At 47.8% G+C, this 26,005-nt stretch overlaps 1 non-coding gene across 1 annotated transcript; it reads right to left on the bottom strand.

The window, feature by feature from the left end:
* Positions 1 to 8,156: 8,156 nt before the first annotated feature.
* trnad-auc (transfer RNA aspartic acid (anticodon AUC)) lies at positions 8,157 to 8,228 on the bottom strand. Its single transcript has one exon. It is a non-coding gene; the product is annotated as a tRNA-Asp (tRNA).
* Between the last annotated feature and the right edge of the window lie 17,777 nt (positions 8,229 to 26,005).

Here is a 26,005-nt window from a genome sequence, read left to right on the forward strand (position 1 = left end):
AATCCGTCATTCACCGATTGGGTTTATGACCGGTCACCACCTCCTGTGATTTCCCCAATTGGCTGCCCCTCTTCTCAGAGATTCTCTCGCTCCACAGACCACCTGCACTCTGTCGGTTCCACCAATCCGGGAAGCTTCACCTGTGATTGGATGAACTCGGTGACCCGGGCCCGTAATGGCGGCCGAATCTCCCACAATGCAGAGCGGCAGAGAAAAGGCCCCATCTGTGAGACAGGCCGCGCTGCACTCTGGGAGAATGTTCGCACATGCGCACATCACCCGCCGGATCAGCGACCGCTTCCTGTTGTGTCGCGAGACAAACTTTCCGTTTTTTCGGTTGAAAACGAGCGGTTTTTATTGTGACGGAAACTGACGTCACTTTTCCTTTGAATCGCGCGGTTTGATTTAAATAAACGGCGCACATGCGCAGTGTGGCGCGTCCCTCTTAAAGGGCCCTGGACCGGCCGAGAGTCCCCGAGCCCGGGGACAGGACCGAGAGACGGGCAATGGGATTAGAGCGGAGGGCGGCCCCGGGGAGGGGGAACTTGCATTTCTCCAGCGCCTGTCACATCCTCAGGACGACCCAAAGCCTCGCAGCCAATGGGCGGGAATCAGAGCTCACCCCCCCCCCCCGCCCCCCGAACCCTCCGCACACAGACCCCCGTCTACCACTCCGTGTGATCCAAGAGACAATTCAATACATTACACTCTGTATAAACACTGAAAGCTGACACACCAGGGGAGATCGCACGGTGTTGGACACGGAGTGTAATAAACTGAAGTGTTTATAAAAAGTTACAGATCACAACCCGTGTCTCTGTCTCTCTCCGCCATCCTGGCCCGTGCTGAGTGAGCTGATCTCACTCAAAGTGTTCCTGGGAATTTTCATCAACATCTTTGAATGTGGCAGCACAAGTTGGTGAAACCGTTAAAACAGCATCCGGTTCCTTGGCTTAATAATAGAGAAATAGAGCACAAAAGCAAGGAAGTTATGTTAAACGTTTATAAATCATTGTTCAGGCCTCATCTGAAGTATTGTGTCCAATTCTGGGCACTATAATTTATTAAGGAGGTCAAGGTCTTGGAGAGGATGGAGAGGAGATTTCCCAGAATTATACCAGGGATGGGGTTTAGTTGTGTGGAGAGACTCGAGAACCTGGGATTGTTCTGCTTCGAGCAATGAAGGTTAAGGGTAGAAGTAATCCACGTGTTCAAAATTAAGAGGGGTTTTGATCGAGTAAATAAGGAGAAACTTCACCCACTGGCGGGAGGGTCGGCAACCAACGGACGCAGATTTAAGATGATTGGCAAAAGAACTAGAAGGGAGATAAGGAGATTTTTTACACAGCGAATTGTTATGATCTGGAACGCACTGCCTCAAAGGATGGTGGAGCTCGATTCAATCGTAACTTTAAAAGGAAAATTGGATAAATACTTGAAAAGGTAAAAATTACAAAGTTTATGGGTAAAGAGCATGGGAATGGGAGTAATTGGGTACCTCCTTCAAAGAGCTGGCCACTGCACGATGGGTCGAATGGCCTCCTGTGCTGTGAGATTCTAGGATTGTATATTTTCCATATATTTGTTTCTGTAAGAAGAACAATGGCAGGCTGTCTGAGCAAAGCAGATGTTCAAAAGGTCCAAACACACGAGGCATCAAAGAATCAGGTGTAGATTTCAGCACAAAGGTGTTTTTTTCTGCTCCAGTCATCAGCACAGCACAGACCCCTGAAACACGACCAGTCACTCCTTCCAATATCACAGAGACAGAAACAGACCAGCTCTCAGTTTGCTTTCGAGTGAGCGCTGAACTCATCACATGGTGTCTGCACTAAACTGGCAATTAGAATCTCCTAATCACTTGGCTGTTTGTTAATACGGTAAAAAATCAGATTTTAACTGACCTGCCCTTTTCAATCCATTTATTGATCATTCACAGAGGCCCAAAGAGACCTCTTAGAGTGTCTGAATCAGCTGTACTAAAGATGATCCATTAGTTCTTCGCGATGAACGTGATGAAAACATATGTCGCTCGTTGATTTTGGTGTCAGAGGGTTAGATATTTATCTCACGGTGGGAGAGAGATGAATAAGATGAAATAAAGCGAATGTCTGTGACAATGTTTGAATGACCGACACCAATCCGGAATTTGTACAATGCTGAATGTTTCAATTCACAATGTGGATTTCCAATGGATTCTCTGCAATGTTAACACAAATCCGTTTGTTCCACAGGAGATGGTCGTGGTTCTGGTCACAGGAAATGTACAAATTCAGAAAATTTATTGTCTTGAATTTCTATATACTTCAGTTCCCAGAACGAATAATTACAGACTCTCTGGGGTACATTTTCCGCTTGGTGATCTGGTGTAAAACTGGCCTTGCAGATTGACCGCTCGTTATTAAAACCACCTGGGGCAGGAATTCTTCCTGGACGGTACCGCCTGACGGCCGGTATCGCTCGCTGAAGCTTCCTCCTGATATTCAGTCAAGTCCCACTGAAGTCAAGGGAACTGAATATCAGGTGGGATGTGTGATGGGCGGCCTATCCGCTATCACCCACTTTGTGCAACAGCCCAAGACCATTCTGATTCCCATTGAAATTAACGGCAGGGAAATTCCCGCGGTTTGTATAAACGGCGGGCGATCCGCCCACCAAATGACCTCCAGGCGGTGAAGACATATGTCGACATCTCCTCGTCACCGGCGCAGATTCGGTACTGGCGCTCTGGCATGAAACTGCCGTTGGCTCTGTGGGACTGGATAGACCCAGACCGACTGGAAGTGTACGGGGATATGCTTCTGGCAGACAGCATGGCAGAGTCCACGAGGAAAGGCATCATCACCCTCATCTCCAAGTGAAGCTTTGTTACACCGCCTCTCAGGCAAGTTTATCCTTGCTTAGATAAGGAGACCAAAACTGTACACAGTACTCCAGGTGTGGTCTCACCAAAGCCCCGTACAATTGCAACAAGACTTCCTTACTCTTGTATTCCAGCTCCCTTGCAATAAAGGCCAACATGCCATTTGCCTTCCTAATTGCTTGCTGTACCAACATGTTAACTTGCTGTGTTTCTTGCACCAGGACACCCAAGTCTCTCTGAACATGAATATTCAAGAGTTGCTCACCATTTTAAAACATTTTGTTTTTCTATTCTTCCTATCAAAGTGAATAACCTCACATTTCCCCACATTATACTCCACCTGCCACCTTGTCCACTCACGTAACCTGTCTATCCCTTTGCAGACACTTTGTGTCCTCCTCACAGCTTACTTTCCCACGTCGCTAGCGTCAGAGATCTTTTTACACTCATATACATTGTAAATAGCTGAGGCCCAGTAAAGGCCGGTATCGCTCGCTGATAAGTCAAGGGTAAAATCCCTACGAGGACATTGGTCCCAGCCTTGTTGAGGTGCAACCCGTCCATCTTGTACAGGTCTTTAGTATTAATCAAAGTGCACAATGACGCCCCCGGTAAAGCGAGTATCTCTCCACAGATACTATCTGACCTGCTGAGTGTTGCCAGCAGTTTCAGGGTTTATTTTTGTGCTTTCACTATCGCAGTTTTCCTGACAACCTGCAACTTGCCTCAAGGGCGCAGCTTCAAGCACAACTTTCTTGTGCTCTTCTCACACACAAGATCGCACTTTACTTTCCGACACACGCACTTTAAAATCTGCCGTTTCCGCACACAGCGTCCTGCGCCACGAGAATTTGAAAGACCTTTCGCTCATGGCCTGTAATCGCTCCTTTTTCCCCACAGGCGCTCTTTACATTTATCCTCTACTCGATTCAATCGCACGTTTCAACAGAACTATTAAGATCAAGGCGGAACACTTCCGATCTTACTGCACCGCCCCAACTTGCCAAATGTGAACCTTTCAACCGCCATTCGCAGCTCTGTAGCGCTGCCCGTCGCTCACGCACCTCAACTGCTGAGAGAAAAGAGCCAACAAGCATCAAAACAAAAACCAGTTCTTCAGTTACCATCCCCTGGATCACAAGATTCCCCAAGTAAATTTCGTGAACAATCGGGCGGCTGTCTTTCCAGAGTCCAGCCCTGCTTTCGTCGTGTTTGTCTGTCGAGCGGTCACGCAGATCGAAATGTATCGACTGATTTCAAGGCACAAATGAACATTGGTGTGAATGGGACATGTGCCCAATAGAAACAGCGGTCGGAGCAGAACAAACTTAAAGGCGTGAGATCATGAAAGTGAATGTTAGAGTCGGCAAAGGAGCAGGAAAGTGTCCATGAAATGGAAGGAGGAAAGTAAAGGCGGCCCATTGACTGTGGAAGAAAGAAAAAGCTGGGAGAAGAGGCGGGTTTGAACTGTGGAACATCAAGTACAGGCATGTGAGAGTGCTGCGATTTGACGGAATTAAAAGGTTTCACCAAAATAATATTATTTCTTGTGCTAAAGATTGATTTCTTGCTGCATTCTCTGCGCATATGTGGCAATGGAGAAAATCGGTAAATGACACTCTGTGGAGACTCGGATTCGCACGGAGGTGACTGCGACCACAACGCAGAGTATTGACCACAAAACGATCACGACGAGGGACATCAGGTGTGGCAGTTGTGCCCGAACAACAGCAATGGCGCTGCTTCGAAAAGAAGGATTCTGAGCGATGAGGCCAAAACAACCAGCACCTCAAATTGTAGCAGCGGTGGGATTTAAACCCACGCCCCCACAGAAACTGGGACCTCAATCCAGCGCCTTCAACCGCTCAGCCACACTACCATGTCACCTCTGCTGCCCTCAGAATCTGGGAACTGGTGATTGAAAAGCGGCTTTCTTCCTCTGACCTTTCAGTCCAAGACTTTTGCTTTTACAAAATAAAAGGGCTTTCTTTGCACTGTTCATGCGACAAGGTGGCCGAGTGGTTACGGGAACGGGCTGCTAATCCACTGTGCTCTGCACCCATGGTTTTGTATCCCACCCGCGCCATTATTGTATTATTTCAATCGTTCATGGGATGTGGGCGTCGTTGGCAAGGCCACCATTTATTGCCCATCCCTAATTGCCCTTGAGAAGGTGGTGGTGAGCGGCCTTCTTGAACCGTTGCAGTCCGTGTGGTGAAGGTTTTCCCAATGTGCTGTTAGGTAGGGAGTTCCAGGATTTTGACTGAGCAACGCTGAAGGAAGGGTGATTTTTTATCCAAGTCGGGATGGTGTGTGAATTGGAGGGGAACGTGCAGATGGTGTTGTTCCCATGCGCCTGCTGCCCTTGTACTTCTAGCTGTTAGAGGTTGCGGGTTTGGGAGGTGCTGTCGAAGAAGCCTTGGCGAGTTGCTGCAGTGCATCCTGTGGATGGTACACACTGCAGCCACGGTGCGCCGGTGGTGAAGGGAGTGAATGTTTCGGGTGGTGGATGGGATGCCAATCAAGTGGGCTGCTTTGTCCTGGATGGTGTCGAGATTCTTGAATATTGTTGGAGCTGCACTCATCCAGGCAAGTGGAGAGTATTCCATCACACTCCTTACTTGTGCCTCGCAGATGGTGGAAAGGCTTTGGGGAGTCCAGAGGTGGGTCACTCACCACAGAATACCCAGCTTCTGGCCTACTCTTGTAGCCACAGTATTTATATGGCTGGTCCAGTTAAGTTTCTGGTCAATGGTGACCCCCAGGATGTTGATGGTGGGGGATTCGGCGATGGTAATGCCATTGGATGTCAAGGGGAGGTGGTTAGACTCTCTCTTGTTGGAGATTGTCATTGCCTGGCAATTGTCTGGCGTGAATGTTACTTGCCACTTATCAGCCCAAGCCTGGATGTTGTCCAGTTCTTGCTGCATGTGGGCACGGACTGCATCTTATCTGTGGGGTTGCGAATGGAACTGAACACTGCGCAATCGTCAGCAAAGATCCCCATTTCTGACCTTATGATGGGGGAAAGGTCATTGATGAAGCAGCTGAAGATGGTTGGGCCAAAGACACTGCCCTGAGGAACTCCAGCAGCAATGTCCTGGGGCTGAGATGATTGGCCTCCAACAACCACTCCATCTTCTTTTGTGCTCGGTATGCCGATCCAGTGGAGAGCTTTCCACCGGAGCGGCAGCTGAACGGATGGTCTCAATCTTTGTGACAGAATAGTCCAGGAGCTCCTCGCAATTTTTTTGGTGAGTGTGGAAGAGGCAGGGGGTGCAAGAAGACGGTTTGTGGTCGAGAAGAGATACAGGGGATATCTTTGGATTCCAGGATGATCCTGGAATAGTGAGCAGTTTTCTGTCTCACTCTGTTCAGAGAGAAAGAGACAGAGACCTACGCAGGAAAACATAGAAACGATGAGGCACATACACAGACAAACAGACACAGACACACAGAAACAGACACACATACACATGGAGTGACTCAGAAATACAGAGATACAGAACATGGATAATTTGGCTGATTTTTGATCGATTTCTGTCGCAGATTTCGTGAAATCTTGCAGATCAATTAAAATGAGCATAAAACTCGCGGTGTTCAACATCTTGGAATTTCAATTCACTTTAGAATGATTAATTCGACAAGGAACTTGTTGAATTTTGAAACGCAGACATGAAACAGGTTGATGAATGACGGGATCTGAAGTCTGTCAGATTTGAACCTGCGCGGGGGAAATGAATGAATTTCGAATCTGTCACCTTCATCACCAGTCAGTAAAAATCACAATTGCTCTGCATCCAGTCCTCAAATAGTCTCCGTACAATAATATTCTGAAAGTGACAATCACCTGTTTTTTTTCTCTGCAGTTTATTTTTTGGAAGAAGCTCGGCGAAGACAGAAAATTAAAAGTTGGAGTCTGATAAATGCTTCCTCCCCGTCGGGGAATGAAACCCCGGACGAAGGCGGGGCAACTCACCACGATAAGAGAGAAAGAAAGAACGAAAGAAAGACAGAGTCAGTTGTTCGTTGTCTAACAAAGAGATGGAAATGTAAAAGGTTCTTTCAAGAGTGGCCCGTGGAAAATGAAACAAACTGTCATCAAATAATTCGTTGAAAGAAATGCACTTATACATGAAGCATGTCTAACACCATCTGGGATGAGTGCACGATCAATGTAGCAGCTCCTCGTTAGTATAGTGGTGAGTATCCGCGGTCGACCGCGGTTCAGTTCCCAGACGGGGCAATTAAACTTTCTCCGCCTTCAAAAGCTTTTCTCTTATTAATTTCCAATATTGGATGCGGAAGAACAGTGTAAAACTGACTCGGAGTTTCCCACTTTCCCCAATTTAATTTCACTGATATTCCAGTGGTTTTAAAATCTGCTCTCAGCGTCACTCTTCACCTCGATGTTCGACTGGCTTCTGTGATGGTGGGGATTTCGGGAGGAGGCCGAGATAGATCATCCACTCGGCACTTCTGGCTGAAGACGGTTTCTAAAACTTTGCACTCACGTGCTGGCCTTTACCATCATTGAGGATGAGGATGTTCATAGAGCCTCTTCCCGTTAGTTGTTTCATTATCCACCATCATTCACAAATGGGTGTGGCAGGACTGCAGAGCTTTGATCTGATCCGTTGTTTGTGGGATCGCTTAGCTCTATCTACAGCATGCTGCTTCCACTGTTTGTCAAGTAGTCCTGTGTTACTTTCAGGTTATTGGTGTGTGTATGTTTGTGTGTAAGTGTTTATGTAGAGAGGAATGTGTGTGTTTGTGTATGTGTGAATATGACTATGTCTGTCACACTTGTTATATGCGTTTCTGAGTGTCTCTCTCTTCCTTTCTATCTGTCACTTTTTCCCTGCTCCTCAAATAATTTTTCTCTGGACCTTGACTAACAAAGAGATAGAAAGTAAGTCCTCTTTCAACAGTGGCATGTGGAAAGTTAAACAAATTGTCATCAAAGAAGTAGTTAAAATAGATTCACTGAAACATGCATCAGTTTCATTGCTGTCTGCGCGATCTTTCATGTCTGCGCGATCTTTCATGTCTGCGCCTGTTCCGAGACCTGTCTCTCTCTGTTTCGGGCTGGTGACAGCGCGATTCTGCGTTTTATTTCTTGCCCATCATTGTGGTTCTCACATCGAGCTGAAGCGTGAGGCAGAGAGCAGATATTTAAAATCGCTGTGAAATCAATTTGTGGAAGTGGGAAAGGCCGAGTCAGTTTTTCATTGTATTTTCAACATCCAATATTGCAGATAAATGAAAGTGAAGCTTCGAAAGCAGCAATAACCTCCTCGTCGGGGAATTGAACCCCGGTCTCCCGCGTGATTGGCGGGGATACTCACCACTATACTAACGAGGAATTGGTGCAGACAGTTGCCGTATATTCACGACAGATGCTTCACGTTTCAGTGAATCTGTTTGAACTGTTCATTTGATGACAGTTTGTTTCACTTTCCACGGACCACTGTTGAAAGAAGAATTACCGACCACTTTTCCATCTCATGTTGGATCATGATGTGGGTAACGCGGGAGAGAGTGAGACAGAAAGAGACAGATCTTCTCAGGAAAATATAGAAAATATGAGGCACATACACAGACAGACAGATACACATACACATGGATTGACTCAGAAATACTGAGAGTCAGAATATGGATAATTTGGCTGACTTTTGTTCTATTTCTGTCGTAGATTTCGTGAAATCTTGCAGATCAATTAAAATGAGCATAAAACTCGGGGTTACTCAATGCTGTGGAATTTTAATTCACTTAAGAATTATTAATTCTAGAAGATACTTGTTGAATTTTGAAACGCAGAGATGAAACAGGTTGATGAATGACGGGATCTGAAGTCTGTCAGATTTGAACCTGCGCGGGGGAAATGAATGAATTTCGAATCTGTCACCTGAACCACCAGTTCGTGAAAATCACAATTACTCTGCATCCAGTCCTCAAATAGTCTCCGTACAATAATATTCTGAAAGTGGCAATCACCTGTTTTTTTTCTCTGTAGTTTTTGTTTGGGAAGATGCTCGGCGAAGACATAAAATTAAAAGTTGGCGTCTTATAAATGCTTCCTCCCCGTCGGGGAATTAAACCCCGGACTGACGCGGAGCAACTCACCAGGATAAGAGAGAAAGAAAGAACGAAAGAAAGACAAAGTCAGTTATTGACTAACAAAGAGATGGAAATGTAAAAGATTCTTTCAAGAGTGGCCCGTGGAAAATTAAACAAACTGTCATCAAATAAATAGTTAAAAGAAATGCAGTGACACATGAAGCATGTCTAACACCATCTGGGGTGAGTGTACATTCAATACAGCAGTTCCTCGTTAGTGTAGTGGTGAGTGTCCCTGCTTCTGTCGCGGGAGAACGTGGTTCAATTTTTCAACGTTTTCAAAAGTATTTATCTCCAATGTGGAATGTGCAGTGCAACTGACTCAGAGTTTTTCAATTTAATTTCACTGATATTCCAGCGGTTTTATAATCTGCTTTCTGCATCACTCTTCACCTCGATGTTCGACTGGCTTTTGTGATGGTGGGGATTTCGGGAGGAGGCCGAGATGGATCATCCACTCGGCACTTCTGGCTGAAGGCGGTTGCGAACACTTTGCACTCACGTGCTGGGTTTTACCATCATTGAGGATGGGGATTTTCATGGAGCCTCTTCCCGTTAGTTGTTTAATTATCCACCATCATTCACAACTGGATGTGGCAGGACGGCAGAGCTTTGATCTGATCCTTGTTTGTGGGATCGCTGAGCTCGATCCACAGCATGCTGCTTCCACTGTTTGTCAGGTCGTCCTGTGTTACTTTCAGGTTATTGGTGTGTGTATGTTTGTGTGTCTCTGTCTGTGTGTGTGTTTATGTTGCTCGGATGCGGGCCTCCATTTTCACAGCTTTTTTATTTTTAGCTCCTGGGGGCCGGGATTCCTGGGCCTTCTCCTTCACACCACATGAGAGGAGACGGGAAGGCCCGAAACAGCAGGTGAATGTCTTTATAGCACAGCTTGTGGGCCCGGAGGAGCAGGAGTGCTTCCTCCAGGCCCAACAAGCCAACCTGCAGCGATCCCATATAGGCGATCGGCCGACCCCCTCCAAATCTCCGACACCCCTGCACGAGGGACAAACCCCATGATCTCCGACCCCCGCGATGACCCCCGAACACAGCCCCCGATGACTGAGTCCTCGCACCGATGACTGTCCAACCCATGACCCCTGACCAGCTCCCATGACCCCTGACCGCCTCCCATGACCCCCCCCCCCTCGATAAAATCATGCCCAATGAGTTTGATTCCCGTTGTGTTATCTCTTTGTCGGTTTGCTGGTAAACGTTTAACTCGCGTCTGTTCCCGTCAATGGTCACAAGTAGTAACAGACAGAGCGGGTCTGACCGCCCCGAGATGTGGAAAAGACATCAGTTTAGGACAAATGCCTCAAATCAAATGGTCTCCCGGCACCGAGAGACAAATGCCAGAGAAAAAGGCAGAAGAGAATAGAGAAATAAAAGCTCAATAAAGACACTACCAATATTTCCCATTCTTGATGCCTGTCTATTTCTTCCCCAACCTTTCTGTGCCGGTTAAAATTTCAGTGCAAATAAATGCGAGAATCGACTCAAAGAATGAGAACCAAGCAACAAAAATTGCCGAACACAGAATCAAACCCAGAGACCTTTAGATCTTCAATCTCACGCTCTCCAAACTCAACTTTTTCGGCTCCACTGTAAATTGGACTTTGTGACATCTCCTTGGAGGAAAATATAAACCGGGTGGAATTTCCCCTCCCGCTCATTCCTCACTCTGGGGGAATGGGACCCGGTCAGATCTCGGAGCTCAGGTTATGTTAATGTTCAGCTGATGACATCTTAATATTATCTTGTGTTTGGCCTCATTTAATCAGCTTCGTGGGCACTTTCTTCCATCATCTCGTCTCCAAAATCCCTTCTCCCCCGAAGGAATGTGGTGCAGCCGTTGCTACATTTAGCAGGAAAAGCCAATTATCGCCCCCATTTCACAGGAGAAGAAACTCACTCTGGAGATTCACATGGAGCGAATTCCCAAAATAGGTTCCCGCCCGGGACTCGCTCGCGTGGGAGGCAAACGTGATAACCGCCACAGGACAGAAACCACTACTCAATTTATAGCATCTTGTGGCTTCTCCATTAAATAACATCACTTCTGTCCCACACTACAAGCTCACAATCCGTCTCTTTCACAAACATTTCACTGATCAAAACTTCAGAAGTCACACAGGAAAAAGTCTTCATTTAAAAATCATTGAACTCCCGGAGGAGCTGCGGGGACAGACTGAGCGGTGCAACTGAGTACAGAGATACAGAGAGACACCAGCAGAGGGAGGTAGAGAGCGGTGTAACTGAGTAAAGAGATACAGAGAGACACCAGCAGAGGGAGGTAGAGAGCGGTGTAACTGAGTACAGAGATACAGAGAGACACCAGCAGAGGGAGGTAGAGAGCAGTGTAACTGAGTACAGAGATACAGAGAGACACCAGCAGAGGGAGGTAGGGAGCGGTGTAACTGGGTACAGAGATACAGAGAGACACCAGCAGAGGGAGGTAGAGAGCGGTGTAACTGAGTACAGAGATACAGAGAGACACCAGCAGAGGGAGGTAGAGAGCGGTGTAACTGAGTACAGAGATACAGAGAGACACCAGCAGAGGGAGGAAGAGAACGGTGTAACTGTGCACAGAGATACAGAGAGAAACCAGTAGAGGGAGGTAGAGAGCGGTGTAACTGTGTACAGAGATACAGAGAGACACCAGCAGAGGGAGGTAGAGAGCGGTGTAACTGAGTACAGAGATACACAGAGAAACCAGCAGAGGGAGGTAGAGAGCGGTGTAACTGTGTACAGAGATACAGAGAGACACCTGCAGAGGGAGGTAGAGAGCAGTGTAACTGAGTACAGAGATACAGAGAGACACCAGAAGACGGAGGGAGAGAGCGGTGGAACTGAGTACAGAGATACAGAGAGACACCAGCAGAGGGAGGTAGAGAGCGGTGTAACTGAGTACAGAGATACAGAGAGACACCAGCAGAGGGAGGTCGAGAGCGGTGTAACTGTGTACAGAGATACAGAGAGACACCTGCAGAGGGAGGTAGAGAGCGGTGTAACTGAGTACAGAGATACAGAGAGAAACCAGTAGAGGGAGGTAGAGAGCGGTGTAACTGAGTACAGAGGGACAGAGACAACAGAAGAGGGAGGTGGAGAGCGGTGTGACTGAGTACAGAGATACACAGAGAAACCAGCAGAGGGAGGTAGAGAGCGGTGTAACTTTTTTTTTCAAAAAATATACTTTATTCATAAAATTTGCTGCAGTACATACAATACAGTTGTCATATCACTTTCCAAACGTACACAATACAGATTATACAATTTGCAGGTTACGTCAAGTACAGTTCATTGAACACATTGGACATAATTACAGTTCATGACACTCTCGGGTGTCTCATTGCATCATACTCAACACAGATTATTGCTTACAGATTCATTTCAGATTCATTACAGGTACATTACAGCAATTTGAATTTTACATTCTGCCCGAGGGGGTTTTTCCCTGATTGCAGCCCCTCGGTTTACAATGGCGCGAAGGCTCTAAACGGTTGCCTTTCCCCACAGGGCCTTTGCGGCGGCCGCACCCATCCTCAGTGCATCCCTCAGCACGTAGTCCTGGACCTTGGAATGTGCCAGTCTGCAACACTCGGTCGAGGACAGCTCCTTGTGCTGGAAGACCAGCAAGTTTCGGGCAGACCAAAGGGCGTCTTTCACCGAGTTGATGGTCTTCCAGCAGCAGCCGATGTCCGTCTCAGTGTGCGTCCCCGGGGACAGCCCGTAGAGCACAGAAACCTGTGTTACGGAACTGCTCGGGACGAACCTGGACAGATACCACTGCATCACTCTCCAGACCTTCTTTGCAAAGGCACATTCCATAAGGAGATGGGTGACGGTCTCGTCTCCACCGCAGCCTCCTCTGGGACAGCGCGCGGTGGCGCTGAGAGTCCGGGAGTGCATGAAGGATCTGACGGGAAGGGCCCTTCTCACCACCAGCCAAGCTAGGTCTTGGTGCTTGTTTGAGAGCTCTGGCGATGAGGCGTTCTGCCAAATGACATTGACAGTCTGCTCGGGGAACCAACCGACAGGATCCACCATCTCCTTTTCCCGCAGGGTCTCGAGGACATTACGTGCGGACCACTTGCTGATCGCCTTGTGGTCAAAGGTGTTTTCCTGCACAAACCTTTCCACGAAGGACAGGTGGGGCGGAACGGTCCAACTGGACGGAGCGTTCCGTGGCAGCGTGGCCAGGCCCATCCTTCTCAACACCGGGGACAGGTAGAACCTCAGCACGTAGTGACACTTTGTGTTTGCGTACTGAGGGTCTATGCACAGCTTGATGCAGCCGCACACAAAGGTGGCCATCAGGATGAGGGCCACGTTGGGCACGCCTTTCCCCCCTTTCTCTGGAGATTTGTACATCGTGACCCTGCGGACACGGTCCATTTTTGATCTCCAGACAAAGTGGAAGATGGCTCGGGTGACTTTCGCGGCGCAGGAGCGAGGTATGGGCCAGACCTGCGCCACGTACAGCAACACCGAGAGCACCTCGCACCTGATGACCAGGTTCTTGCCCACGATCGAGAGGGATCGTTGATGCCACAGTCCCAGTTTCTGCTTAACCTTGGAGATACGCTCCTCCCAGTTTTTGGTGCACGCCCCGGCCCCCCCGAACCAGATCCCCAGCACCTTCAGGTAATCCGACCTGACGGTGAAGGGGACAAAGGATCGGTCGGTCCAGTTCCCAAAGAACATGGCCTCGCTCTTGCTACGATTTACCCTGGCCCCCGAGGCCAGTTCGAACTGGTCGCAGATGCTCATCAATCTGCGGACCGACAGCTGATCCGAGCAACTGTGTACAGAGATACACAGAGACACCTGCAGAGGGAGGTGGAGAGCGGTGTATCTGAGTACAGAGATGCAGAGAGGCACAAACAGATGGAGGTCGAGAGCGGTGTAACTGGGTGCAGAGATACAGAGAGACACCAGCAGACTGTGCAGCAAAGCAACCTTTTATCTGAAATCTGAGGCGAGATCTAAACTGCACAGAGTAGAGGAAGCATTACTGTGTATCTAACCCGTGTTGTACCTGCCCTGGGAATGTTTGATTTGACAGTGTAGAGGGAGCTTCATTCTGCATATATCCCGTGCTGTCCCTGTCCTGGGAGTGTTTGATGGGGCAGTTCAGATGGAACATTAATCAGTCTCTCCACATAACTGAAGTCCCTCATCCATGGCACCATTCTAGTAAATCTCCTCTGCACCCTCTCGAAGGCCTTGACATCCTTCCCAATGTTTGGTGTCCAGAATTGAACACAATACTCCAGCTGAGGCCCAACCAGTGTTTTATAAAGGTTTAGTATCAATTCCTTGCTTTTCTATTCTGTGCCTCAATTAATAAAGCCAAGGGCCCCATTTGCTTTTTTTAACAGCATTCTCAACTTATCCTGCCACCTTCAAAGATTTGTGTAACTACACTCCCAGGTCTCTCTATTCCTGCACTCCCTTTAAAATTGCACCATTTAGTTTATATTGTCTCTCCTCATTCTTCCTACCATAATGTATCACTTCACAATTCTCTGCATTAAATTTCATCTGCCATGTTTCTGCCCATTTCACCAGTCTGTCTATGTCTTCCTGAAGTCTGTTACTATCCTCAACATTGGTTATTACATTTTCGAGTTTCATGTCATGTGCAAAATTTGAAATTATACCCTGTACTCTCAAGTCCCAGTCATTAATATATATCAAAAAGAGCAGTGGCCATAATACGGAGCCCTGGGGGACACCACTGTATACTTGCCTCCAATCTGAAAAACAACCGTTCACCACTACTCTCTGTTATCTGCCCCTTAGCCAAATTTGTATCCACGCTGCCTTTGTCCGTTTAACCCCATGGGCTTCAATTTTGCTAACATGTCTATTGTGTGATTCTTTATCTTGCCTTAATCTCTCCCTGCATAGAAACTCCCCGACCCATATTCATGGCCACCCCCTCGACCTTGCCAACTCACGTGGCCTCTCTACTCCCGATTGTGTCAATCATGGATAAGGCCATCTCTGATCACCTCCTTGTATCCCTCTCCACCCACATAGAATCATAGAAAAATAGAAAGTTTACAGCATGGAAGGAGGCCATTTGGCCCATCGAGTCCTTACCGGCTCAATGCAAGATCAATCCATGTAGTCCCACTCCCCCAATGCAGATCACAGAATGAACTCAGGAATCCCACGCCACTTTCTATGAGCGGTGACAGGCTGCGGTTATGGTGCAGACCGGGACCCAGGGCTGAGGCTGTGGTCATCAGTTACTCTGGGAATGGCACAATCTGTTTCATGACTAGCCGGGGGTGAGAGTAACACCTGGGAGTCAGGCTGGTGTTTAGAAGGGTGTGGGTTCCATCTCCCGTTCCAGGACTGGGACACATGATCCAGACTGACTGTGTCGTTCTGAGAGGGAGCTGCATCGTGAGAGGTGCTGTCCTTTGAATGAGGTGGTTAATGGAGGTCCCTTCTTTCTGCTCCCAGGTTTTAAATGTCCCGTGGCAATTTGTGAAGAGCAGGGAGTTCTCCCGGTGTCCTGGCCAATATTCTTTCCACAACCATCAGCACCCAACAAACAGGCGATCTGCTCAATATCTCATCACTGTTTGTGGGATCTTGCTGTGCACAAATTGGCTGCTACGTTCTCTTATAAAACGATAGTGACTGAAGTTCCAGTGAAGTGCGTTGGGATGTCCTGCGGATGTGCAAGGTGCGATACAAATGCAAGTTCCTTGTTTCTCACAGTGGGCCGTGTCTCTTTCCTCGAATCATTGAGACTCTCAGTCAATTGGTCCGTTCTCTCCGCAGATGGGGCCCGACCCGCTGAGTGTTTCAAGATTGTTCTGTGCGTGTTTCACTCAGACTCGGGTTTTACAGTAAATGATAAAACGATTGTCGTCAAACGCTTGGCTATAAGCTGCTGCCCAGCTGCTGAGTGACCTGTCGGGACATTGTTGCTTGCTTCCCTTCAGCTTGTGCGACTGGGTTTTTGGTGCACTGTCCCTTTCAGAGCTGTGGTTTGCCTCATTTCTCAGTGTGATTGTGGGGCTGACACAGAAGCGAAAGAGGAAGGACCAGCCACAGCCCGGACTGCAGGCAAATTGGGAGGCTGGGACTAAAAGTTCACTAACCCCACACCGGGAGTCGAACCCGGGCCACTTGGGTGAAAAACAGGATTCCTCACCGCGAGACCATATGGGAACTGAAAAACAGATTAGCAGGAAGGGCACTGAGACGACAACCGGAAAGTTAACGGACGATTCAAAGGAGGTATTCACAATTATGAAAGGGATTGACAGAGTGTGGAAGGAGAAATTGTTTCCAGTGATGGAAGGGTTAATAACCAGAAGAGAAAGATTTAAGATAAATTGAAAGACAATCATGGGGGATGTGACTAAGATTGAGACCATTCATTCAGCTGCCTCTGCCGCTCTCCCTCCATTCCCCTCGCCCACCAAGTTTCTCTCCTACCTCCCCTCATGCCCTCTCTGAGCTCTCTTGACCCATCTCCTGCTCCCTCGACCCTATTCCCACCAAACTGCTGACCACACAACCTCCCTTCCTGGCCCCATGTCAGCTGACATTGTTAATGGTCTCCTCTCCTCAGGTACTGTCCCCCTCCCCATCAAATCTTCCATCATCACCCTCCTTCATAAAAGACCCACCCTTGACCCCTGTATCCTTGCAAACTACCACCCCATCTCCCACCTCCATTTCCTCTCCAAAGAGTTGTCGCCTCCCAAATCCATGTCCATCTTTCCCACAACACCATGTTTGAATCCCTCCAATCAGGTTTCCACTCCTGCCACAGTACTGAAACGGCCCTTGTCAAAGTCACAAATGACATCCTCTGTGACTGTGTGGAGTGAGATTTAATCTTGATCTAACCCTTGATGCACCTGCCCCCGGAGTGTTTGATGGCACAGTGTAGAGGGAGCTTTACTCTGCCATGTACTGTACAGTATCAGTCTGTGATGGAGCAGAGCCCTGCTCTTTAATAGAAATCATTCTTTCGATTAGCCACTGAGCCCCTAAAGCAGCCTCCGAGACCCAAAGTCTGATTTCCATCCCACAGTTCCAGCAGTTTGCGAGGGCTGGGCCACGTTAACAGCAGCTCTCTGTTCCTGGTCTGGAGCTGAGGTGTTGTGTATTGTCCCTGACACAGGGACCAGACGGTGAGCTGCTGGCTCCTATTGTTCTGGGATCATTCCCTGCTGCTCTGTTCTCACCTCTTCACTGGGTCTCAGATTATTACCAGCCATCTTCCTGATCAATAAACAATCGCCAGTCTGACCGGGGAGATTTGAAATGTGTGAAACATTTCATGTGTCTCATCCCTCTCCCTGGACACAAATAAATCGGCCATCATGAAATGGTCACGGTCCATTTCTTGAGCCTTCTCCTTCTTAGAAGAATCTTTTAAACTCCTTGCTAAAGTGACCATTGATCTTAATGTCTTGTTTTGCGGTATGTTCTAGATTGTTCCAGGTCAGCATTGTAATAATTCGGGGTAGATGAAAAGTGGGATCATTATATTAAATCGAGATATTTATCACAGCCCCGCCCCCAAACATTCAAACCACCGTTCAGGAGGAGAACCCCTCTGCTCACTGACCTACATTGGCTCCCAGTCCACAAACATCTCAAATTTTAAATTCTCATCCTCGTCTTCAAATCCCTCCATGACCTCGCCCCTCCCTATCTCTGTAACCTCCTCCACCCCGACAACCCTCCGAGATCTCTGAGCTCCTCCAATTCAGGCCTCTTGCGCATCCACGATTTTCATCGCTCCACCATTGGCGGCCGTGCCTTCAACCGACTGGGCCCAAAGCTCTGGATTTCCCTCCCTAAACCTCCCGCCTCTCGACCTCTCTCTCCTCCCTTAAGACACTTAAAACCTACCTCACCTGTCCCAATATCTCCTTATGTGGCTCCGTGTCACATTTTGTTTGATAATCGCTCCTGTGAAGCGCCTTGGGACGTTTTACTCCGTTAAAGGCGCGATATAAATGCAAGTTGTTGTTGTTGTTGGGGTGGAGAAAGGGTTTTCTTTCTTTTTATCACTCTTTTCTATCTCTCTATTTCTTTCCTTTCTCGGACTCTGTTTTCCGGGTCTGTTTACTGACACACATTACAATCTGTGTCACTCGGTGTCTAACAATGTGAGGCAATGTGTTTTATTCCCGCTGTGTTATCTCTCTGGCGGTTTGCTGATAAATGTTTAACTCGCGGCCTGTTCCCGTTAATGGTCACAAGCAGTAACAGACAGACAGAGCGTGTCTGACCGCCTGAGATGTGAAAAAGGCATCAGTTTAGGACAAAGGCATCAAATCAAATGTTCATCGGGCACCGAGAGAGACAAAAACCAGAGAGAAAGGCAGAAGGAAATAGAGAAATAAAAGCTAAATACAGACATCCTTGATGTCTCTCTATTCCATCCCCAACTGTTCAGTGTCGGGTAAAAATGTCAGTGTAAATAAATGTCGGAGAATCGGTGAAAAGAAGAAACAAAATAACCCAAAACGGCCGAAACCAGCAACCTTAAGATCTTCAGTCTAACGCTCTCCCAACTGAGCTATTTCGGCCCCACATTAAATTGACCTTTGGGTCATCCTCTTGGAATAAAATATAACCCCGGGTGGAATTGCCCCTCCCGCTCATTCCTCACTTCGGGAGAATGAGACCGACCATCAAGGAGAGATTTTCTGATACTGTCGTTGAATCTCATTTATATTAAACATTCCTTGAACTCTCTGCCGGGGGGATTCAGAGCTGGGGTTCGCCATGAACCAGCTTCCCCTCAATTCCCAGCTTTATCAGTGAATCGACCAACAAACGCTCGACAGAGCTCAGGTTATATTAATAATAAAAACAGAAAATGCGGGAAACACTCAGCAGGTCAGGCAGCATCTGTGGAGAGAGAAACATCCTTTCAGGTCGATGACCTTTCATCAGAACTCTCTCCACAGATGCTGTCTGACCTGCTGAGTATTTCCAGCATTTTCAGTTTTTACTTCAGATTTCCAGCATCTGCAGTATTTTTCTTTTGTTTTACATCTTGTATTGATGTTCTGCTGATGATATCTTAATATTATCTTGTTTTTGGGCCACTTTAATCAGGTTCATGGACAAATTTTTCCATCATCCCTTCTCCCACATCGCTTCTCTCTCTCATTCATTCTTTTCTCCTTTCAATCCAGAAGAGGGCGGGAATCAGAGCTCACCCCCCGAACCCTCCGCACACAGAGCCCCGTCTACCACTCCGTGTGATCCAAGAGACAATTCAATACATTACACTCTGTATAAACACAGAAAGCTGACACACCAGGGGAGATCGCACGGTGTTGGACACGGAGTGAAATAAACTGAAGTGTTTATAAAAAGTTACAGATCACAACACGTGTCTCTGTCTCTCTCCGCCCTCCCGACCTGCACTGATTGAGCTGATCTCAACTGGTGTGGTACTGAGACCCACACAGAGCAGGATGGGCACATGTTCAATCTCCAGCCTGTACTGAGTGAGCTGATCTCACGAAGTGTGCGACTGAGACACGGAGCAAAAAAAGCCGAGGCTCAGTCCAGGGCCTGTGCCGAGTGAGCTGACTCAATGTGTTCCTGGTAATTTTCATCAACATCTTTGAATGTGGCAGCACAAGTTGGTGAAGCCGTTAAAACAGCATCCGGTTCCTTGGCTTAATAATAGAGAAATAGAGCACAAAAGCAAGGAAGTTATGTTAAACGTTTATAAATCATTGTTCAGGCCTCATCTGAAGTATTGTGTCCAATTCTGGGCACTATAATTTATTAAGGAGGTCAAGGTCTTGGAGAGGATGGAGAGGAGATTTCCCAGAATTATACCAGGGATGGGGTTTAGTTGTGTGGAGAGAGTCGAGAACCTGGGATTGTTCTGCTTCGAGCAATGAAGGTTAAGGGTAGAAGTAATCCACGTGTTCAAAATTAAGAGGGGTTTTGATCGAGTAAATAAGGAGAAACTTCACCCACTGGCGGGAGGGTCGGCAACCAACGGACGCAGATTTAAGATAATTGGCAAAAGAACTAGAAGGGAAATAAGGAGATTTTTTGACACAGCGAATTGTTATGATCTGGAACGCACTGCCTGAAAGGATGGTGGAGCTCGATTCAATCGTAACTTTAAAAGGAGAATTGGATAAATACTTGAGTATCTCCCCACAGATACTACCTGACCTGCTGAGTGTTGCCAGCAGTTTCTGGGTTTATTTTTGAGCTTTCACTGGAGCAGTTTTCCTGACAACCTGCAACTTGCCTCAAGGGCGCAGCTTCAAGCACAACTTTCTTGTGCTCTTCTCACACACAAGATCGCACTTTACTTTCCGACACACGCACTTTAAAATCTGCCGTTTCCGCACACAGCGTCCTGCGGCACGAGAATTTGAAAGACCTTCCGCTCATGGCCTGTAATCGCTCCTTTTTCCCCACAGGCGCTCTTTACATTTATCCTCTACTCGATTCAATCACAAATTTCAACAGAACTATTAAGATCAAGGCGGAACACTTCCGATCTTACTGCACCGCCCCAACTTGCCAAATGTGAACCTTTCAACCGCCATTCGCAGCTCTGTAGCGCTGCCCGTCACTCACGCAACTCAACTGCTGAGAGAAAAGAGCCAACAAGCATCAAAACAAAAACCAGTTCTTCAGTTACCATCCCCTGGATCACAAGATTCCACAAGTAAATTTCGTGAACAATCGGGCGGCTGTCTTTCCAGAGACCAGCCCTGCTTTCATCGTGTTTGTCTGTCGAGCGGTCACGCAGATCGAAATGTATCGACTGGTTTCAAGGCACAAATGAACATTGGTGCGAATGGGACATGTGCCCAATAGAAACAGCGGTCGGAGCAGAACAAACTTACAAGGCGTGAGATCGTGAAAGTGAATGTTAGAGTCGGCAATGGAGCAGGAAAGTGTCCATGAAATGGAAGGAGGGAAGTAAAGGCGGCCGATTGACTGTGGAAGAAAGAAAAAGCGGGGAGAAGAGGCGGGTTTGAACTGTGGAACATCAAGGACAGGCATGTGAGAGTGCTGGGATTTGAAGGAATGGATAGGTTTTCGCCACCAACAAAAAATATTTCTTATATATATTAAAGATTGATATATTGCTGCATTCGATCAGTATGTGTGGCAGAGGATAAAAGAGGTGAGAAAATTCTGCCGTGACTCGGATTCGAACCGAGGTTGCTGCGACCACAACGCAGAGTACTAACCACTCTACGATCACGGCGCCACACCTCAGCTGCTGCTATAAGACCCGAACCACAGCAATAAGCAGCGCCTCAAATTGTTGCAGAATAGCGGTCCAGCCCCTCCCACGGCCCATCCTTTTAATATCCACCCAGCAATTTCACCAGTGCTGGTTTCATCAACTTGTGCTTCTTTTTGAATTGTTCTCAGTATTATCTGTCCTGATCCTTTACTTGGCCCACTAGAATCCTAGAATCATAGAAAGGCAACAGCACGGAAGGAGGCCATTCGGCCCATCGAGTCCCCGCCGGCTCCATGCAACAGCAATCCAGCTGGTCCCACTCACCCGCCCTATTCCGGTCGCCCTGCAATTCTTTTCCTGTCAAGTACTTATCCATTTCCTTTTGAAGGCCATGATTGAATCTGCCTCCACCACCCCCTCGGGCAGTGCATTCCAGATCCTAACCACTCGCTGTGTCAAAAGATTTTCCTCATTTCACCTTTGGTTCTTTTGCCAATCACGTCAAATCTGTGTCCTCTGGTGCTTGACATTTCCACCAATGGGAACAGTTTCTCTCTATCGACTCCGTCTGGACCCTTCATGATTTTGAATACCTCGATCAAATCTCCTCACAACCGTCTCTGTTCCAAGGAGAACAACCCCAGCTTCTCCAGTCTGTCCACGTAACGAAAGTCCCTCACCCCTGGAATCATTCTTGTAAATCTCTTCTGCACCCTCTCTAAGGCCATCAGATCTTTCCTAAAGTGCGGTGCCCAGAACTGGACACAATGCTCCAGTTGTGGCCAAACCAGTGTTTTGCAAAGTTTCATCATGACTTCCATAATTTTTCCTCTATGCCTCTATTTATAAAGCCCAGGATCCCGTATGCTTTTTAACCACTTTCTTAACCTGCCTTGTCACCTTTAACGATTTGTGCACATGTACCCCCAGATCTCTCTGTTCCTGTACCCCTTTTAGAGTTGTGTCCTCTAGTTTATTTTGCCTCCCCTCGTTCTTCCTACCGAAATGTATCACGTCGCATTTTTCTGTGTTAAATTTCATCTGCCACGTGTCCGCCCATGCCATCAGCCTGTCAATATCCTCTTGAAGTCTATCACTATTCTCCTCACTGGCCACTCCCTTCCAGGTTTTGTGTCATCTGCACATTTTGAAATTGTGCCCTGTGCATCCAAGTCCAAGTCATTAATATATATCAAGAAAAGCAGTGGTCCCAGCACCGACTACACGGCATCTACACATTTGTCCAATGCCCCTAGAGTGAAGCGGGATCACTTTGCACTCGTAAACCAGCAACCCTGATGTTAAAATCATCTGCCGGAGAAAGACGTGATTTCAGCGCGGTGACACTGGGCCAGAGCAAAGTTCAGTTAATGTGATTGCCGAGTGGCGAGGGAGTCAAAGGATATGGGGAAAAGGCGGAAAAGTGGAGTTGAGGTAAAAATAAGATCAGCCATGATCTCATTAAATGGCGGAGTAGGCTCGAAGGGCCAAATGGCCGACTCCTGCTCCTATCTCTTATGGTCTTATGATCTTATGGTGGTGAGAGGGTGGATTTGGAACTCCTGTGCGGCTGCTTTGCGCAGGTAACACGACTTGTTACAAACTAAACCATTAATTCACCGAGCTAAAGTTTGAGGTTGCAGCGACAAGAACCTGATTACATTAATTACAGGAAATTAATGAAACTCTGTGAAAGATGAATAATTGTTGTAATCGCCATTGATCAACCGATAACTTTCTGCTGCAGACTGACAGAAACACTGACATGGACACTGGGTGAGAGAGAAACTTTAATCAGTTTCAACAACAACAACTACAAATACAACGTCCATTTATATCACACATTTAACGTAGCAAAACGTCCCAAGGGGCTTCACAGGAACTTTTTTAAACAAAATTTGACACTGAGCCACAGAAGGAGATATTAGAAGCAAAATACTGCGGATGCTGGAAATCTGAAATAAAAACAGAAAATGCTGCAAATAATCAGCAAGTCAGGCAGCGTCTGTGGAGAGAGAAACAGAGTTAATGTTTCAGGTCGATGACCCTTCGTCAGAAATGGAAAAAGTTGAAGATTAAACAGTTTTTCAGCAAGTACAAAGTCAGGAAAAGGGATGGGGGAGGAAGGGGAGGGGAGGAAAGAACAAAAGGGTAGGTCTCTGATAGGGTGGAGGGCAGGAGTGATTAAATAACAAAAGGGATGATGGTGCAAGTCAAGGAGGGTGGTAATGGGACAAGTAAAGAAACAAAAGATGGGTCTAGAGGAGCTGTTAATGGCAACATTAGAACCATAACGGCCCTGGGAGGTGGGAAGGGAGGAGGTGAAAGGGCAGGAGTTGCATGGGAAGGTGCGGTGGGAGGAGAGCGGGTGTTGGGGGTGATGGAAGAGTGGACCAGGTTGTCGAGGAGGGAGCAGTCGCGTCAGGATGTTGAAAGGGGAGTGGAGGGGGTGTTGTGTTTGGTGGTGGCATTCCGCTGGAGGTGGTTGAAATGGGGGAGGATGGTACGTTGAATGTGGAGGCTGGTGGGGTGGAAAGGAAGGACAAGAGGAACCCTGTCATGGTTCTGGGAGGGAGGGTGTGAGGGCAGAAGTGGAGGAAATGGGACGGACACGGTCAAGGGCCCTGTTAACTACAGTGGAGGGGAATCATCGGTTGAGGAGAAAGGAAGACTTATCGGAAGCACTGGAGTGGAAGGCGGCATCGTCAGAACAGATGTGATGGAGACAGAGAAACTGGGAGAAGGGAATAGAGTCCTTACAGGAAGCGGAGTGGGAGGAAGTGTAATCAAGGTAGCTGTGAGGGTCGGTGGGCTTATAATAGATATTGGTTGACAGCCTATCCGCGGAAATGGAGATAGAGAGGTCGAGGAAGGGAAGGGAAGATTCGGAGATGGACCGTGTGAAGGCGAGGGAAGGGTGGAAATTGGAAGCAACCTTGATGACATTTCCCAGTTCAGGGCGGGAGCAGGAAACGGCATCGATACAGTCATCAATGTACCAGAAAAAGAGGAGAGGGAGGGGAGCTGAGTAGGACTGGAACAAAGAATGTTCCACGTATCCCACAAAAAAGGGAGGCATAGCTAGGACCCATAAGGGTTCCCATAGCAACACCTTTTATTTGGAGGAAGTGAGTGGAGTCAAAGGAGAAGTTGTTCAATGTAAGAACAAGTTCAGCCAGGCAGAGGAGGGTGGTGGATGGAGACTGGTTGCGTCTTCGTTCAAGGAAGAGGCAGAGAGCCCGCAGGACGCCCTGGAGGGAGATGGAGGTGTCGACGGACTGGACGTCCACAGAAAAAATGGAGACAGTTAGGGCTGGGCAACTGGAAACTGTTTAAGTGGCGGAGGATGTCGGAAGAGTCATGGATGCAGGTCGGAATAGACTGGAGGAGGGGAGAGAAAATAGAGTCGAGATAGGAAGAAATTGGTTCCGTGGGACGAGAACAGGCTGAGACGATGGATCTACCAGGGCAGTCCTGTTTGTAGATCTTGGGAAGGAGGTTGAAGTGGGCTGTGCGGGGTTGGGAGACTGTGAGGTTGGAGGCCATGGGGGAAGATCTCCAGAGGAGATGAGGTCAGTAACGGTCTGGGAAACTATGGCTTGATGTTCGGTGGTGGGGTCATGGTCCAGGGGAAGGTAGGAGGAGGTATCGGAGAGTTGGCGTTCAGCCTCCACTAGGTAGAGGTCTACTCACCTCACAACAACAACAGAGCCGCCCTTGTCAGCAGGTTTAATGACAATGTCAGGATCGGACTCGAGAGAACGGAGTGCTGCGAGTTCAGAGGGAGGGAGGTCAGAGTGAGTGAGGGGAGTAAAGAAATTGAGACGGTCGATTTCACGCTGGCAGTTCGCAATGAAAAGTTCAAGAGAGGGTAAGAGGATAGAGGGAGGGGTCCAGGTGGAACGGGAATTCTGAAGATGGGAGAAAGGGTCCGCTGTGCGGGGGGAAGACTCCTGGTCAAAGAAATGGGCGCGGAGGTGAAGGTGATGGAAGAAGAGCTCAGCATCGAGTCCAGCTCGAAACTCATTGAGGTGGGGGCGTAAGGGGATGAAGCTGAGGCTTTTACTGAGGTCTGACGTTCGGGGTCAGAGAGGGGAAGGTCAGAGGGAATGGTGAAAACACGACAAAGAGATTGGAGGGAGGGATGAGGTCAGAGGAAAGTGAAGGGGAAGAAGGATCGGGAGAGGTGTTGGTATCTAAGAGTTGTTGAAACTTGCGGTCCTTGACACCTGAAAGGAAGAAAAAAAGTTTATTTCATTAAAGCGCCGGATGAGGCGAAGGATGAAATGGAACTGCGGACCAGGACAGCTCTGAAGTGGAGAGAGTCGGTGCTGCTGAAGAGAGAGTGTTTGATCAGGTTTCTACTAAAACTCACTTTCACAGACACACCTCCTTCCTCAGCAACTGTGTCCGGCTCCGACTTATTCCACGTGGATTCCAACTTAAATTCCACCCTTCATGTTTCGGATCCACCCATGATTCCAGATATCTCCATGATATTCAGCGTTCCTCCAACCACTGCTCCCGCCGCTTCCTGAGATCCACGCTCAACGCCACGCACCGTCACATGCTCACTCTCGACCTCTCTCTCCACGCATGGTTTTTATCCCATCCGCGCCATTATTGCATTTACCGTTTGATGTGTTGGTTCCTTCATTATATTCATCCAGAAGTCCTGGGTTTCAGTCCAATCCGAAGCCACGGTGGATGAATTTTGCATTGCTCGCTGAACTCTGCTCAAATCAGCAAAGTCCTGATTGGCGGCCGGAGGTGTTGCGAGTGTA

Source organism: Heptranchias perlo, chromosome 35, assembly GCF_035084215.1.
Source record: "Heptranchias perlo isolate sHepPer1 chromosome 35, sHepPer1.hap1, whole genome shotgun sequence".
Lineage (NCBI taxonomy): Eukaryota > Metazoa > Chordata > Chondrichthyes > Hexanchiformes > Hexanchidae > Heptranchias > Heptranchias perlo.